Source organism: Botryllus schlosseri, chromosome 1, assembly GCF_051294905.1.
Source record: "Botryllus schlosseri isolate E-star chromosome 1, Bs_hap1, whole genome shotgun sequence".
Lineage (NCBI taxonomy): Eukaryota > Metazoa > Chordata > Ascidiacea > Stolidobranchia > Styelidae > Botryllus > Botryllus schlosseri.
Window position 1 is genome coordinate 4,680,055 of NC_137236.1, and position 15,381 is coordinate 4,695,435.

The following is a 15,381-nucleotide window of genomic DNA, read 5'->3' on the forward strand; positions in this document are numbered from 1 at the left end:
ACTGTTGTCTCTGTTTCGTTTGATTACTCATTCTTTGATGTGTTCTGGTTTCTTGATATAGGCCTATGCTGAATTTTAGATTGTTATTCTTTTGAGCTCAGTACTTGGACCGGTCCTCTTCACCTTATATGTCAACGACATTTTTGAAACCTCCTTATTGAACACGACACTGTTCGCTGATGACACTCACCTCCTCTCTTCCGCATCTTCGACGGCAGAGCTGGATGCTCTGACTGGTGATCAAATGCCCAAAGTCCATGAGTGGACGGCCCAGAACAACCTTCGCATAAACGCCTCGAAAACCCAATTGCTGACAGTAAATTCAAAAAATAACCTAACCGTGAATATCGCTGGTCAGCCCGTTTCCAACACAGATAATGCCAAATATCTCGGGGTTTTACTGGACTCGAACCTGTCCTGGAAGAGTCATATATTCAGTCCCTAGAAACTAAATTATCACCGAAGTGCGGCCTGTTCTACAGCCTTGGGCGCTTCGTGCCAGCATGGGTTCTTCTGATGCTCTTTAAATCCTTAATCCAATCGAAGTTACATTATGGCATCCTCTGTTGGGGGGCTGCCAGTAAAACTGCACTCAAGCCACTGCAGAAACTACAGCATAAAGTACTCCGAATCATAGCTAGGGCCCCTTTGGGGCCTGGCTGCCCATCCAATAAGTCGCTGCTGAAGAGATTCGGCGTCCTAAACATAGAAGATATGCGGAAACTAGAAATCGCCAAGTTTATGTATCAGTTTCACTGCGGTCGTTGCCCCGAATATTTCAATGACTTCTTTACCTCTGAATCAAAAGCGCACAAGTACAACACACGCGCGTCCACGTCGTCCAAATATCATATGATCGACCGAAAAGATCATCGCTCTATCAAATATGCCGGACCTGATGTGTGGAACAGTATCCCGCCGGCCATCCGACAGTCGACGAGCATGTCCAGTGTCCACATTCAAGTCGAAATACAAGCAATTACTACTAAATAAATACAGTCCATCCTCAAGATTACCGGACCACGACTGACCTATCGATCTCGTTTCCCATGACATGCCGCCCAATTTCTTGTCGCTTTCTTTTTCTATACTATCTTCTTTACTTTCATTCAGTGTGCATGCCGCCTCTTTACATCGCCTAGGCCAAGGTTGGTGTCCGATTCCATAGACAACCCCTACTCGCTTCGACATCTTCCTTTCTTTTCATTGTATCGCATTTTTTGTGGTGTATTGAACCAGAGTTGGATCAATTGTAATTTGTAATTGTAATTGAATGTAATTGATTACATTTTTCAATGTAATTGTAATGTAATTGTAATTGAAGCATTTTTATTTTGTGTAATTGTAATTGTAATTGTAATTTGACGAAAATTTTGATCAATTACAATTTCAATTACATTAAATTGCTATTGAGACCTGACAAGCACAACATAAAATAATTGACTTATAATGCATTCTCTTTAAATGTCGACAAGGAATTTGGTGGATCCATTCGCGGAAGCCCTTGACTACGCCCTGGCGGGCGAAGTTTTTTTTAAATTTTTACCGCTATGCTGGCCTCGGCTGCCATTGTATACAATTTTTAGATTACTAACCAACGGATGGATTCGCAACACGTGACTCACGATTGAATACGCCGAGAAGCGAACTGCTGAGCCGGCTAAAAGCAGCAGAATTGATAGTCCCATAGCTGGCGATCCAAGCGTCGAAATTTGATATGTATGGTCCTAATCGAAAGCTAGTGTCGCACTGATTTCGCAATAAAAGTATATTTCCAGGCAATGGTACCATCCCAAATTAGTCGTGAAAGTCTGGGAATCGGCATTGTTCTGAACAATGGCTGGGCGTAATTGGTAATTGCTGTGGTCATGCTGCTGCAGCGCTCTCACTTTTCAGAACTGTCGGCCTTAAACGGCTATTTTGGAGCAGTTACATTGCCCTGCCGAGATTTTATTTTGTATTTTCGGAATTAGTACATCAATAGCTTACGATAAAGACCAGATGCATCAAATATGGACGCATGAATCGCCAGCTCTAGGACTACAAAGTTTGCTGGTTTTAGCCGGCTCTGCAGTACGTTTGTCGGTGCATTTATCCGTGACTCACATCTTGCGCATCTATCCGTGGGTTGGCAATCTACGATACGATTTCAGATCACGATGCTGCATCGTTACTTCGTCTGGCTAACTAACCAGACCACCGGATATTATATAACGTCTTATCTGACAAAGCCGGTTTTGTTATTACTCCTCATCCTAATTCCTACGTCCATCGATAAAAATAATATTATTTCTTTAATTATATACTATATACGCAAATCCAACACGTGCATAGATTATAATACTTTTTCAACTACATACTGCACCCTATCCTTAATCTTAACCCATAGGAAATTAGGTAAGTAACATTTTTCATTTCCAATTACGTGAGCCATAATTACCGAGCATACAAAACACGCTTATATTACGTCACAATGACATCTTACATAGCATACTATTTACGCACATAAAAGCATTTATTACTACACAATCTGAACTAGACTTGAATTGTTGTTAAATACGACGCTACGGTTGTCAAGGAGCACGGTTGAATTTATGATTATTCAATTACATGTTCAACAGCAGCAATTGTAATTGTAATTGTCATGTAATTGAAGCATGCAAGGAGTAATTGTAATTGTAATGTAATTGAAGCATGCAAGGAGTAATTGTAATTGTAATTTGATATTTTTAGCATGGAGTAATTGTAATTGTAATGTAATTGAAACATCCATGAAAGTAATTGTAATTGTAATTGTAATTGAACTGAAATAATGTAATTGATCCAACTCTGTATTGAACTGATAAAATTGCTAATAAACCAATGATGATGATGATGAATCGGTGTTCGGCTGCACTCTGCTTCAAGAGAATCCCGCTGCGTAGAACACTTTTAAAAAGTGTTCACACACCGTGAATGGTTTGAGCAGAAACAAGTACTAGAAACGCGAACGTCGAAAGCTGGGTTTGTAAGTCTCCGTCGAGCAATGAATGTGTTTTCCCAGATATAAATGGAAAACCGATGTGTCATATATTTGTCAAAGAACAGTTGTCGTAACGAAGCGTCGAAGCTTAAAATGATACCACGCCTATTAGCTGTTGCTTCTGGAGTTTCACATACCGCCTGATCTTAGAAAAACGATGGTGGCAAGCCCAGCAATCCATATTTCGGGCATTGTCAAAATTAGAAGCGACGTTACAGACGCATCGTTCAAAATTACTTAAACCCAAGAAATCTGCTAGAGAAAGTGTGATTTCATTAAGACTTTAACATACTGCGCGAATATTCGCTGTTTTCAGAACTTAGCAGCGAGGCCAGCATTACATGACAAATTGAGAAGCTACAGTTGTCTGATTCAACCGTGACCAGAAGAGTAACAGCAATGCCGGTCGATCTTTTATGACATTTTCAGAACCACGTTGCCGCGTAGCCTAGCATTGGACGAATCCACCTACTCCACAGACATATGACAAGCTAATTATCTGGATGCATTTTATCAGAGTAGTGCGGCGGAAATGAGAAAAACAACAAATTTACAAAGCTGACTCCAGTACCTATTGGTGCAGTGCAGGGCTCAATCGACCATGGAAGGAAAGGAGAAGGGTTCATTGGTTTGCTCAGAAATGACCCCGAATACCAGGCTTCTTCTCAGATCACTGAGAGCTGAGAGTCATGATAATGGCCTCTGTAACGAAACAGTGACCGAAATTTCATACTTGATCAATGCTCACTCACGCATTGAAACAGGGTGTTCAGTTCTCTGTTGGAGTGGTTTGGGTGCATATACCTACTTGGAAACAAATGCAACGCAGGCTCCATGTGGGGATTTACTTGCGCCGCTGGAAGATACATATTCTCACAAAAAACAAACAGCCACTGTAAACTTACGAGCGCTGTCCATTAATGCTCTAGAATGCATGAAAATGTAGTAAATGCCAGTATACGACTGGTAAATAGGCTATATAGGCCGCGGCCCTTTCTACTGCTGGTTCTTATTTCCATTCCTTGCGAGTGTTTTCTTTCGTTGGATATTTTACTGTGTTTTTTTTTTGTCGCCGTAAGAACGGCAACGGCAGGGGGAGAGGAGCCCAGATAAACCTCAGACGGGAATCGCACCGAGTCCGTCAGATTGGTGGGCGCTTACCACTACGCTATCTCCCCCGTCCATTCCACCACTTCCTATCTTTTCATTGTATCGCAGTGTTGCAGTCTTTTGAAATGATGAAATTGTTAATGGAAGTTGTATTATAGAACTGACGCTGTGGTCCGGTGTCAACAGATTACAATGTCATGACCATTAAAAGTTTACTACATTTTAGAAATACAAAACATATTAAGTACAAAACGACATGGAATTCTTTACTCTGATTAGACTAGAATTACCTAATAGTACAATGGGGCTGTTCAAAAAAAATCTTCAGATTTCACTGGCTACGGATTAAAATTATTATGTTGGCTACAAAATCTATGCACACAAAATTTGGCTCAATTCCAACTAGTAGAAGCGAATCTCTTGCAGTAGAAAGCTTTCTACCGGTATTTATTACATAAAAATGAATAAAATACAAAATTTCTGCCGACCCCACAAAATTGTTGGGCTGACAGTATAGACGATACACACCAAATTTGGCTCAATTCCAAGCAGTAGAGGAGAAGGTATGGCAGTAGAAAATTTTTGAATAAAATAGTATTTACGGTGAGTATTTCGTAAGACTCGTTATGAATATATTTGAATTACAACCCATCATTTTGATGAGCGTTATCTTAGCAGCATGGAAATATCAGCCCAATTTTCAAATAGCAATAGCTCTCCCAATTAGATAGATACATGACAAGGAAGTGTTTGCATTTTCAGAAGAAAAATTCAGCTCACAATGACTGATTGCTTTACTTACAACAAATAGAATCACCGACATATGGTAGTGAATAGTGATAATAGCCTATATCTATTAATATCAAGGAGTGTACGATTACTGTACTTGAAAAATGATCTTACACTACTTGACTTGAATCATTACAAAATTACCCGATTAGGATTCGGGTACTCGAACCATTGTACCCAGACGCGCTAAAAATATTTATACAGTATAAATAAATGAATATATGAACCAATGAAAAAAGACAGTAATCAAACAGCTCTATGTTGGTGTCTAATACAAATCACAATGTGACTTTACCCAAACAACATGTGAGACAAACATCAATACTTCCTGCCACCGGACAGAGATGCAAACTTTACGTAACAATAATTAATTCAGCGACTGCGATTAATTAGTGTTCCCCATGAACATACCGACACGTATAGTGTTTTGTGGGATTGAAACACTTTTCATTATTTCAGCTATTCTCACTACACCCGGACATTTCTCGCAGTTGACATGACAATTTCTGGCGTATATCTCGTCGATTGAGTGGCCGTTGGTGTGATCTTGAGAACAGAATCGGATAGCTACATTATTCTAGTTGACTAATTGGAGCAAAATGCCGGTAATATAGTTCTTATCTAATTTGTAAAATATATTTTTATGTTCTTATTTTAATTCCCATTTGTCTGGTTTTCTTGAAAATACTACAGGAGAAATGTATCATGCGGAACGAGGCAAGCCTAGTGAACAGACCTTTGCCATTCTCGTGCCTGAACTCTTGATTTGGTATGAGCTGAACTTGATTATGGTTGTAGTTTGATTCAATTCAATTAGGCGACTAAGTTTTTTCATAGTCAGACATTCTAATTCTAGTCATATTTGGAAAAAAACTGTTAGTATAATTCTGATTTTAATCTCATTGGGAAAAGCAGTAAATTTTCTAATCGTCGAAATCACGTTGTGAACATACAATGCACCTTTTTGCATTTTTTTTAAACAATACAGCATTTCCAATTGCCACACAAGATTGTGATAGGGACACATATTTCGTGTAGCGAGTTACAAATTCAAAAGTCACTGTATTTTGGCCGGGAACACGTCAGACACCGATTAGTGATCAGGGAGAACACTTCTCAATGTCAGGGGTATACCGATGAATATATGAAGACTGTCAATTAAAGGGGCACTGCGCCCAAAAAATGATGTGGTCTCAAATTGAAGGGCAAAACGAAAAAAAAATTTTGGCCGCAGCCGTTTTCTTCAGAACGCCACCGTAATGGAGCTGCAATTTATTGAAATTTCCAGAAACGCACCCGGCTGCAGCTGTCGCGGCTCCGGGTAATTTCTTAACCCGTTACATCGCATGATGACTTCATCGTCGCACTTGCTCGACGCGATTAGGCACTAGGCAGTCACGCAGAGGACGAACTTTAGATAGTTGTCACTTGTCAGCCGATGTTATGAAGGAAATATGTCTTACACGCCAAGATGGTGTAGATACGGCGTTCCACTGACGATGTTCAGTCACGAGATTTTTCTCTTAATTGGGCCTAGTGGATTCTATTTCTTGAGGGCAGGAATAGATCATGTCCTATTCTTATGTTGCCGTATGTATAAAACATTACCATCACCAATCAGTGTGCCCTCTGAACATTTTAAAATTCAGATCGGTCATAATTGGTTTCGCATTCAGGTTGGAGAATCATAAGATGACGGTATCGTAAAATTATGGCTTGGGGATTAATATGATTACAATATAATGAATACATGTGTTTTAGGGTCAGCCGCGGAATTGTGGGTTAAGGTTAGGTTTGCGTACCGTTGGATTTCGGTTAGGCATGATGAATTTTCCTACAGTACCCGAACCCTACACCAGTTTTGAATGTCATGAATTTTGTCATGTTCATGGGGAACCCTGACTGTTGGTATTCGTCTTGTGGATAAGAAATTACTGTTATCCCGAAAAACGACTACAGCATAAAGTGCTTTTCAACCTGTGTGAGGGTTTGTACTTGTGCGAATGAAAAGAATTTCAACCAAATAGTCAACCAATGTTAAGTGTGAAAGAAAAACTGTATTTCCGGAGTTGAACTGGAAAGTTGGCCTTTTTTTAGTCGACCGACCACGGAGTCTGAAAAATTTACCATTTTTTTCCGGATTCTACTTATCCACTATTCTATTTCTGAAAACTTTGAATAAGTGTCCCCCTTTCCCGAATCAAAAATATGATAACCCTACCTTGTAAGTGATAGTGGGCGATGCCAGTGTTGATTTGAATGCAAAGTATTGGAATTTCGGCACACACATTCATATAGCGTTGACATAACAAGTCGATTTAGTGGAAAAGTGATATTGTTGCGAGTGAATATTGTTCATGGGTTCGCCCTTTAAGCTTCGAAAGAAATCACTGCACGATACCCCCAGAAAAAGCAACGAAGACCTTGAGAACAGCAGAAGTGCGATATCTGTGATTTTTCTACTGCAGTGATTTTAGTATTTGATTAATCAACAATATGATACGCTGAATGTGAAATAATGACGCTCTGTAACTACAGGAAGCTCTACAAATACAAAAGTGGTAAGCTTTTCATTTTCTTTTTGTGTAATAAATTCCAGCTGGCTGGTGCGAATTAAATTGTTTTTCAAAAAAAGTGCAAATGGAGCTCAAAATGGTTGAAAAGCACTAGTCTACGCTATTGTCTTGCTCTACCCAGAGTCTTCGTAATAGTATATAGAATATACATTGCCATTATTGCAAGCTGCAATGACATCGAGAAGTTGTGCCGTTTCATCGGACTCACCTGGGTTTTCTGCAAAATATATGGTTTATTCATTTATGGAGAAGACTGAGAAAATTGTCCACGTCCAATTAGTCCAAAAAACAGAGTGCTCCAGCAGTGTTGCAATGGAAAAAGTTGGTATGGAGCGTGCCTTGGATGTTATTATTTGAATCTTTTTTTGCCTTACTAACCATTTCTCAGGACTGAAAAAAAAGTTGGTGTCTCTTGGGTAAGAAGAAAGGTATGGAAGACTTGCTACTATGGACAAGAAGCATCACTAATCACTTGTGGTGGTGCTGTCAGCAGTGTAAGTCTACATATCAACTATGTCTGACATCACATATTAGGAACTTTTTATATAACAATATGCAATTGCAGGTGCTAAAAAGAAGATGGATATCTCTTCTGCATCACATCACCGGCGAACATGAGTGGACAGTTGACGGGGAGACATATTCCTGCAGCTATGGCACTTTGACTGGGGATAAGAGCCTAAGAACTAGATGGTCGCAATGTGGATCTCCTAGTTTCAAAGCATTGAAATCTTTGATAGAAAACAAAAGTTTGATCCGGGATTTGGAGCAGATGACTCATCACATCTGCACACCAGTTATTCCCCTTGCGAGGAATTACTTTCAAAACGTCGTTCTAGAACGTGACTGAGATACAATACATTTCTATCGTACATCTTCGAGTTGTATGGCATGTGCAGTGCTGCGTAGCTTACTAGCACAATTTCATTCTTCCACTGCCTGACTGCCCCGTTGTAATACCCTGCCTATATAGTCCTCAGATGTTTCTATTATTATTTATTAAAAATTGTGCTGAAATACCGAGTAAGCAAAGTAGTGATGTATCAGGCACAGCAGCCATTGGTGGAATATAGAATGCAAACAGCAACTGAACAGATTTCGACTTGAGAGCCGCAGTGTTATCAATCACAGTTCGTTTTCTATCGGCCATTTGAAGCCGACATACAGTCCATCATCACTCGGGTACTTTTGCTTTGTAGCAGTCACAATGCAGGCTGGCAAGGGCATTCTGTTTTTGCTACCCAAAACGTCGCCATCAAATAATCCATTCCAGTAGCCTATGTGTCGATAAGACACCAAGCGATATTGTCTGCAATTGGAAAATATCAAAGTACATTGCAGCACGAATAGCAGCATACATATGACGGAGAGTATAATGCTCCCAATTTATAAAGTGTAGGCATTTATATAAAAGCATGCGAGAAAAGGTGAAGAATGCAGGAAATTGCCGTTTAAATCCAGGACTATAGAGTCATGACAAGCTCCAGACACAAATCCTCCTGATTTAACACCGCACGTTGAGCGCCGCCTTGGTGTGCAAGACATGATTCCTTCATAACATCGACTGACAACTATCTTAAGTTCGTCCTCTGCGTGACTGCCTAATCGCGTCGGGCAAGTGCGACAATGAAGTCATCGTGCCATGTAACGGGTTAAGAAATTACCCGGAGCCGCGACAGCTGCAGCCGGGTGCGTTTCTGGAAATTTCAATAAATTGCAGCTCCATTACGGTGGCGTTTTGAAGAAAACGGCTGCGGCCAAATTTTTTTTTTCGTTTTGCCCTTCAATTTGAGACCACATCATTTTTTGAGCGCAGTGCCCCTTTAAATAGTATATTCATATTGAAATGAACCCGAATATTTTCGGCTGACACTCGTCAGGGGTAATCGTCAGCAACTAGTAGAGAATTGGAAAGAACATTGTATATCAACAATCGTATCACAAAATAGGACGTCACCAGCATGAAATTTCGAATGAGAGAGCGTTCAATGTACTATTTTTAGGTGATACACGAACTCCTTTTGTTGACAGAGTTTTGGTTGGTGTATTTCAATATGAATATACTATTTAATTGTATATTGAAGTTCTGTACCTCCAAGAAGCTCTTGAAGACTGTCAGTGAAATTGTCATTTTTGTGACTTAACTCGTGACTTATTACTGAGAATTTTCTTAATGGCCAACACAAATTGAGTGTAAAATAGCAGTGACTCGAAATGACTTTTGACTTGAACCCAACGCTATGCCGACAACTGATAGCAGGACCAAATATCAACATTTTGCCATAGGCCTACCCACACAAATTACAAAATAAACAAGCAAAATATGGCAGCGTACTGGTACGATAACATGACAAACTGTCTCTCAAAATACAAAATCAGATTGTACCGTGCATTGTATTCCAAAGGTCTTAAGATATCACTGCTGGAAAACATCACGCGGAATCGGCTGATTGCATCAAAAGTACATCAGGCCAGCATAAACCATAAGTCGCTGTTATTTTATAATGGTGATCATTTTAAATCTACAGAATGTGCCACACTTGTACAAACTACCATTCTGGTTAGTTGACGGTAAACTGATTTCTGTTTTAGGCAGTTCTTATTCCAGCTCTAGTTGCGGCATTTCAAAAGTGAGTAGTTCTAGTTGCGAATTTTGAAAAGCCAGTAAACAGACAGATGGCAATTTATTACTTATCACAAATAAACCAATATGAATGAAGATGATGATATTACCTGTAAAGACCATATTAATCATCTGAAACATAACAGTGTATAGAGTGACACAGTGCGCTCATGTTACCGCAATAGAAGAAACACAAATAAATAACGAAACAGCAGTCGTGTCAACGTGCTAGTCATAGCGATATAAGGTTGACATCACTAATCAGAGGCAAAAGCATGGAACACTGTACCAGACTAGAATTAAGATATTCAAGATATGGTATTTTTAATTCATGCCCAGCCAGAACTTTGATAACATCAGCCCATCAGGAACAATAATCCCAATTTTTGATCCCATATAGCATATTCAATAGACTGTTGAATCAATCTAGAGTTAATGCAGTGTACCGTACATAAAAGCTGACTAGATTACATTCTTGTGATGCAGTGGAATAACAGGCACAGTATCAGATTGTCTTGGTACACGACTGAAAAACACTGTATCACAATGCAAAACGAACCACAACAAGCTATCAAGATCAGCCTGACTACTATTGATTGACAATTTCCCATTTGCGCTTCGTGAATGGGTGTGATGGAGGTGTGTCTGTGCCGGCCAGTCAATTAGAAAAACGGCGCTTTCGGAAGCTTTACAACCGCGTCTTGCTTCTTGCTCGCTCCATTGTTCAGTTGTGGCATTATTAGCTAAGCTTTGGACTGTAGCACAGATGTTGTGGGAAGTTGTCAGTCAGTACTGTAGTCAGGCTCATTCAGATGATTTAGTATGTGGTGGATTATACATTGGGATAATAGTGCTTTCCAGACATGTACAAATTACCTGAGCACTGGATTTTGAAAATACGCCACTTAACGTGGAACTAGAATTACTGACTCTCGATTAGAACTAGACTTTCTTCAGTAAAATCCGTAATCAGTTGACCGTCAACTAACTAGAATTGTAATTCCTGCAATCTACAAGTCTGGAGCTTTCTATAAAATTCAAGTGATCCTGATTTCAGAAGCTCGCCAATCATAGTTTCACTGTGGACAATGGACATCAATCATAAACAAATCTCCCTATGTGACTCAGAAAAATATCTCGGCGCCAAAATATCCTGGAGCAGCATATTGAATGTACAATATCAAAACTAGCTCGGTGTGTGGGAATAATGACCAGTCTGGAATGTTTGGTTTCCAGATCAGTACTACGAACCATCTATTTCTCCCTTTTCCGCTCTCACCTGCAATATGGAATCGTAGTATGGGGAAATGCATGCACAACCCTGCAAAACCGTGCGATACGGCTGATCTCATCTGTACCTTTACGTACCAAACTATCGCCTTACTACCGTAAGCACCGAATTTTGCAAGTTGACAAACTATATCGCTTCGAAGTATCAAAAGTCATTCACAAATATTTTTCCAATAGTTTGCCTCCTGTGTTTGATGACTTTTTCATACCTGCCAAAAATGTCCACTCCCACTACACGAGATCCTCGTCTAAAGGAAATATATACTTTCCCCCACCCAATAGCAACCTAACTAAGAGATCTATCGACTACTCGGGACCAATCATATGGAATGCATTACCACCACGTATCCGTGAATTGCCTTATAATAGATTCAAAAAAGCCCAACTTGATCACCTCTTGTCGTTACACTAACACTGCTACCCTACCTCGCCCAGACATTGCTTCATTGATCATTTGCTACCATCGTTTAATTTTTCTTCTATTTTTATTTTTTAACTACTGTAACCTTATTTACAGCCAGACTGTTCTGAGTCAAGTGTACCTGTTTGATGCTGGTGTGATCAGACTAGATGATCTTGACGGTCTTATCGATCATTCCTATCTAATACCGAATACTGTGCATGCATATTTTCTGTACCACCATCACTGCCGTTTGTTATGTATTTTGGTTGGATAAAATAAAGACTCTCCCTCTCTCTCTTTCTCTCGCCTATCAAACAGACGTATGGCTTACGGAGGCCTCACCCAGATGTACTTTTGCTTGAACCTGCCTATTTTTGGTGTTAATCATATTCCGACATTGTCATCTTTATCATTTAATAAAATACATCACAAATTCGCGATATGCTGAAAAGATATGAGGATGGCGAAACTACTAGGAGCAATATTTCAGTCAGACACCCACCTCGGCCTTTATCATGTAAATAAATGGCATGTACAATGAATTTTGGAAAGGATATCCAGTGATACCTTCAAAATATCATGTTAGATAGAACCTGATATTGTGTTCTGACGGACAGTTTGTATATTCTCGTACTTATAGCATATTTGCTGTCATCCTTTGTAGCCAGTGTTGGGATGGAATCAATGCCTTCAAGTTCTTTCCTATCCACACCTACATGATCATCTGTCCAACATCAATCAGTGCTCCCCGCGAATTAGTCGAAAGATATGGTAGTCATAATTGGTTTAGAGTAGTATTGGAAAACCAGAAAACTTTCATGTTTAATAAATTAGAGTAGAATCATAGGGAAACAAGATTGATGTTGGTCATGTTGTTGTGGACATGAAAGTAGACAGGACCTTTGGTTATCAACCGCCTATCCGTGGCAACTTTCCTGGCGTTTAGGGTTCTATAGCCCAGTTTTAAATGTCGAAAGTCGCACGCTTCTGCATTACGGCAATTACAAAAATGAGTTACATAATTTTATATTGATTTTTAAATTTGGGGCGTAGCCTATCTTTCTGCACCATGTCGTAAAATGAGTTCATGATCTAGTTTTGACTTAGCATACGTCAAAATGCTGCAGATTTTGCACAAAACTGTTTAAAACTACCGGTAGACTACAACTCGTATCAGACCAGTCATATGTGAAGGCTAGGAAGACTTTTCAAACATACTTTGGTAAATATCAAAATTACAATTTAGCAATATGCAGTATTATGAAATCTACCAGACAGCAAATGTCGAATTTCTTTTAAACGAAACGTCATAATCAAAATCTACTTAGACTTTTTAACAGAACAATTCGCACTTCGCCCTACATAACGTTCAATAGAACCACATATAACAGGTCTAATATCAGAGGTAGCATAATATGAAATTTCAAGTATTTACTTTTGAGTTACATACATTGGTCGTTGTGTCATTTGTGGTTAATTTTGATATTTGAAGGTTGATTGGTCCACGACATTTGTTATAAAGTTTGGCCTGACCAAAAGGTCAAAAGGTTTAGAGCCACTGCACTAGACACCAAATTTTTACTCTAATGTCATTAAAGGTAACTATTTTTCAGCTCAAGTCACGAGGGAAGTTGTTTAAAAAAATTTAGATTTCCAATCAGAATCAAATCATCAAATTTAATCAGCCAGTATTTGTTTGATATAATGTGTGGATGTATATGTATAAATCTGTATTGGGTATAACTCAAGTGCTCTATTTTCGCTAGCAATAATTATCATGCCAGTTTAGGGTATTATCCGTTTTATCGGTAATGTTACTGCATGCTGGTGGTAAAACCATATAAAAAACGTAAAAAAAGTGAAATCCAGTAAATAAAGGATTGACATTAATCACAACGCTTTGCAAAGTAGAATAGGCCATTTCATGACTTGAAATTTGACTCGAACATTCGCTTCCGAGTCCTGAGCTCGTTGGGCGAAGTTCAGTATTTGAGTATCACTCATTATTTTGTCATTTCAGTATGAATGACGATAAAATTCAAAATATGTATCCGTTTTGCGAACACAAAGAATACACCTCCAGTTCCACGTCACGTTCAAGATAATTATGGCATATTGCAGACCATGCCTATTTCATTGCCCTTTGTGACAAAGCTGCAGGTGACTCACGACTTCACAGATATGTCATTTCCACAAACGTGCGTAGCTTTGTACTGCACGTTTCGTACGACGCGATCGATCAATGTAGGTTTCGCAGCTCCCACTGTAGATATGTATCGAAACTATAATCTCGGTTGATAAATTACCTAGTAGTGCCAAAGACTGGCAAAGATTTTAGTACAGTACTCAAAAGAATCATCCCTATCGTTGTACCCAGCCATAATCGCAAGTAATGAAGTTCAAAGTGAGTTTGAAATCCCTTTAAAATTGATATTAGACTTTGTCCATCTCAAAAAATCGATATGTCTATTTACTAAAAACCAGAGGTGGTCAAAGTAGTCAAGAAATCTACTCAAGTAGAAGTAGAAGTAGCGACGAAAAAAATCTACTCAAGTACGAGTAGAAGTACTTCTTCCATAAGCAACCTAAAACTACTTGATGTAGAAGTAGAATTTGCTGACTTTAAAAGTACTCAAGTAAGTAAGTAGTTATGAAAACGATCCTAATTCGTTCACGATCACATGGATTATAAAAAAGTGCAAATTGAGCTATGCGATAGGTGACGAGCTTGATTCAAATTGATGCATACCCACAGGTATCCAATTTTCGATAGCATAAGTATTCGTCCACATCACGGGATGAAAATGATAATATAGATATGGAAATGTGATGCTAATCCTATGTTTTCTCGAACAGCACGTTTTAGAAAATAGCATGGTATGACGCCATTCCCCATATTACAAGGCCCGTAGTTTAGTCGAAGAGCAATACGGAAAAGTTGTATAGGATACGGTGTAAACACTTTGCGCGATTAATAAACGTAAAAAAATAAAGTGGACCGTAAAAATGCCATATTGTGTAGCTTTATTTCCATGAATTAAAGGCATTACTACACTTGCTTTTATACTTCAACATGTATGTTATCCAGACAAAAGAACTGATAATAATTATAACTCAAAGTATATGATACTGGGAATTGAAAGTGAAATAAAAATACTACTTCTGAAAGCAGAACATGATGTTCATGTTTTTAGTCCAGAAAATTTCAAAGGTAGTATGCTAAATAGTTCCGAAACTAAAAAAATATCAGAGTCCACTTTTCCAGATTTGGACACGCCATGGACATGCTAGATTACGATATGACAAGTAAATGCTAGATTGCGAAACATCAGTTTCAAACGTTATGATGAGCCATATATACTGTGATGAATTATTTGATATGGACGAAGGGCGACAATGTGGTGTGAACGAAACAACGCCAACCCTCTACCTAAATTATATTCACCGATACTTTCGTGAAATCATGCTGGCTACTCCGTACCCAGCACTGCGCGCGAGGCGCGACGAAAATTCTGGGCTTTATAAACTTTTATGAAAATTATATGTTGATACTCCGTGAAAACGGCCC

The 15,381-nt window shown here is 39.0% G+C and overlaps 2 protein-coding genes and 1 long non-coding RNA gene across 4 annotated transcripts in view; 1 reads left to right on the plus strand and 2 right to left on the minus strand.

Moving 5' to 3' along the window:
* LOC145443231 (serine/threonine-protein kinase PLK1-like) overlaps positions 1-15,381 on the minus strand; it is a 430,606-nt gene that overhangs the window by 397,477 nt on the left and 17,748 nt on the right. The gene's annotated exons all lie outside the window — the stretch shown is intronic.
* Positions 1-15,381, minus strand: part of LOC145436146 (serine/threonine-protein kinase PLK1-like) — a 992,061-nt gene that overhangs the window by 335,403 nt on the left and 641,277 nt on the right. The gene's annotated exons all lie outside the window — the stretch shown is intronic.
* On the plus strand, positions 6,630-8,375 carry LOC145450174 (uncharacterized). The gene is made up of 3 exons (XR_013918450.1): positions 6,630-7,822; positions 7,886-7,991; positions 8,063-8,375. It is a non-coding gene; the product is annotated as an uncharacterized LOC145450174 (long non-coding RNA).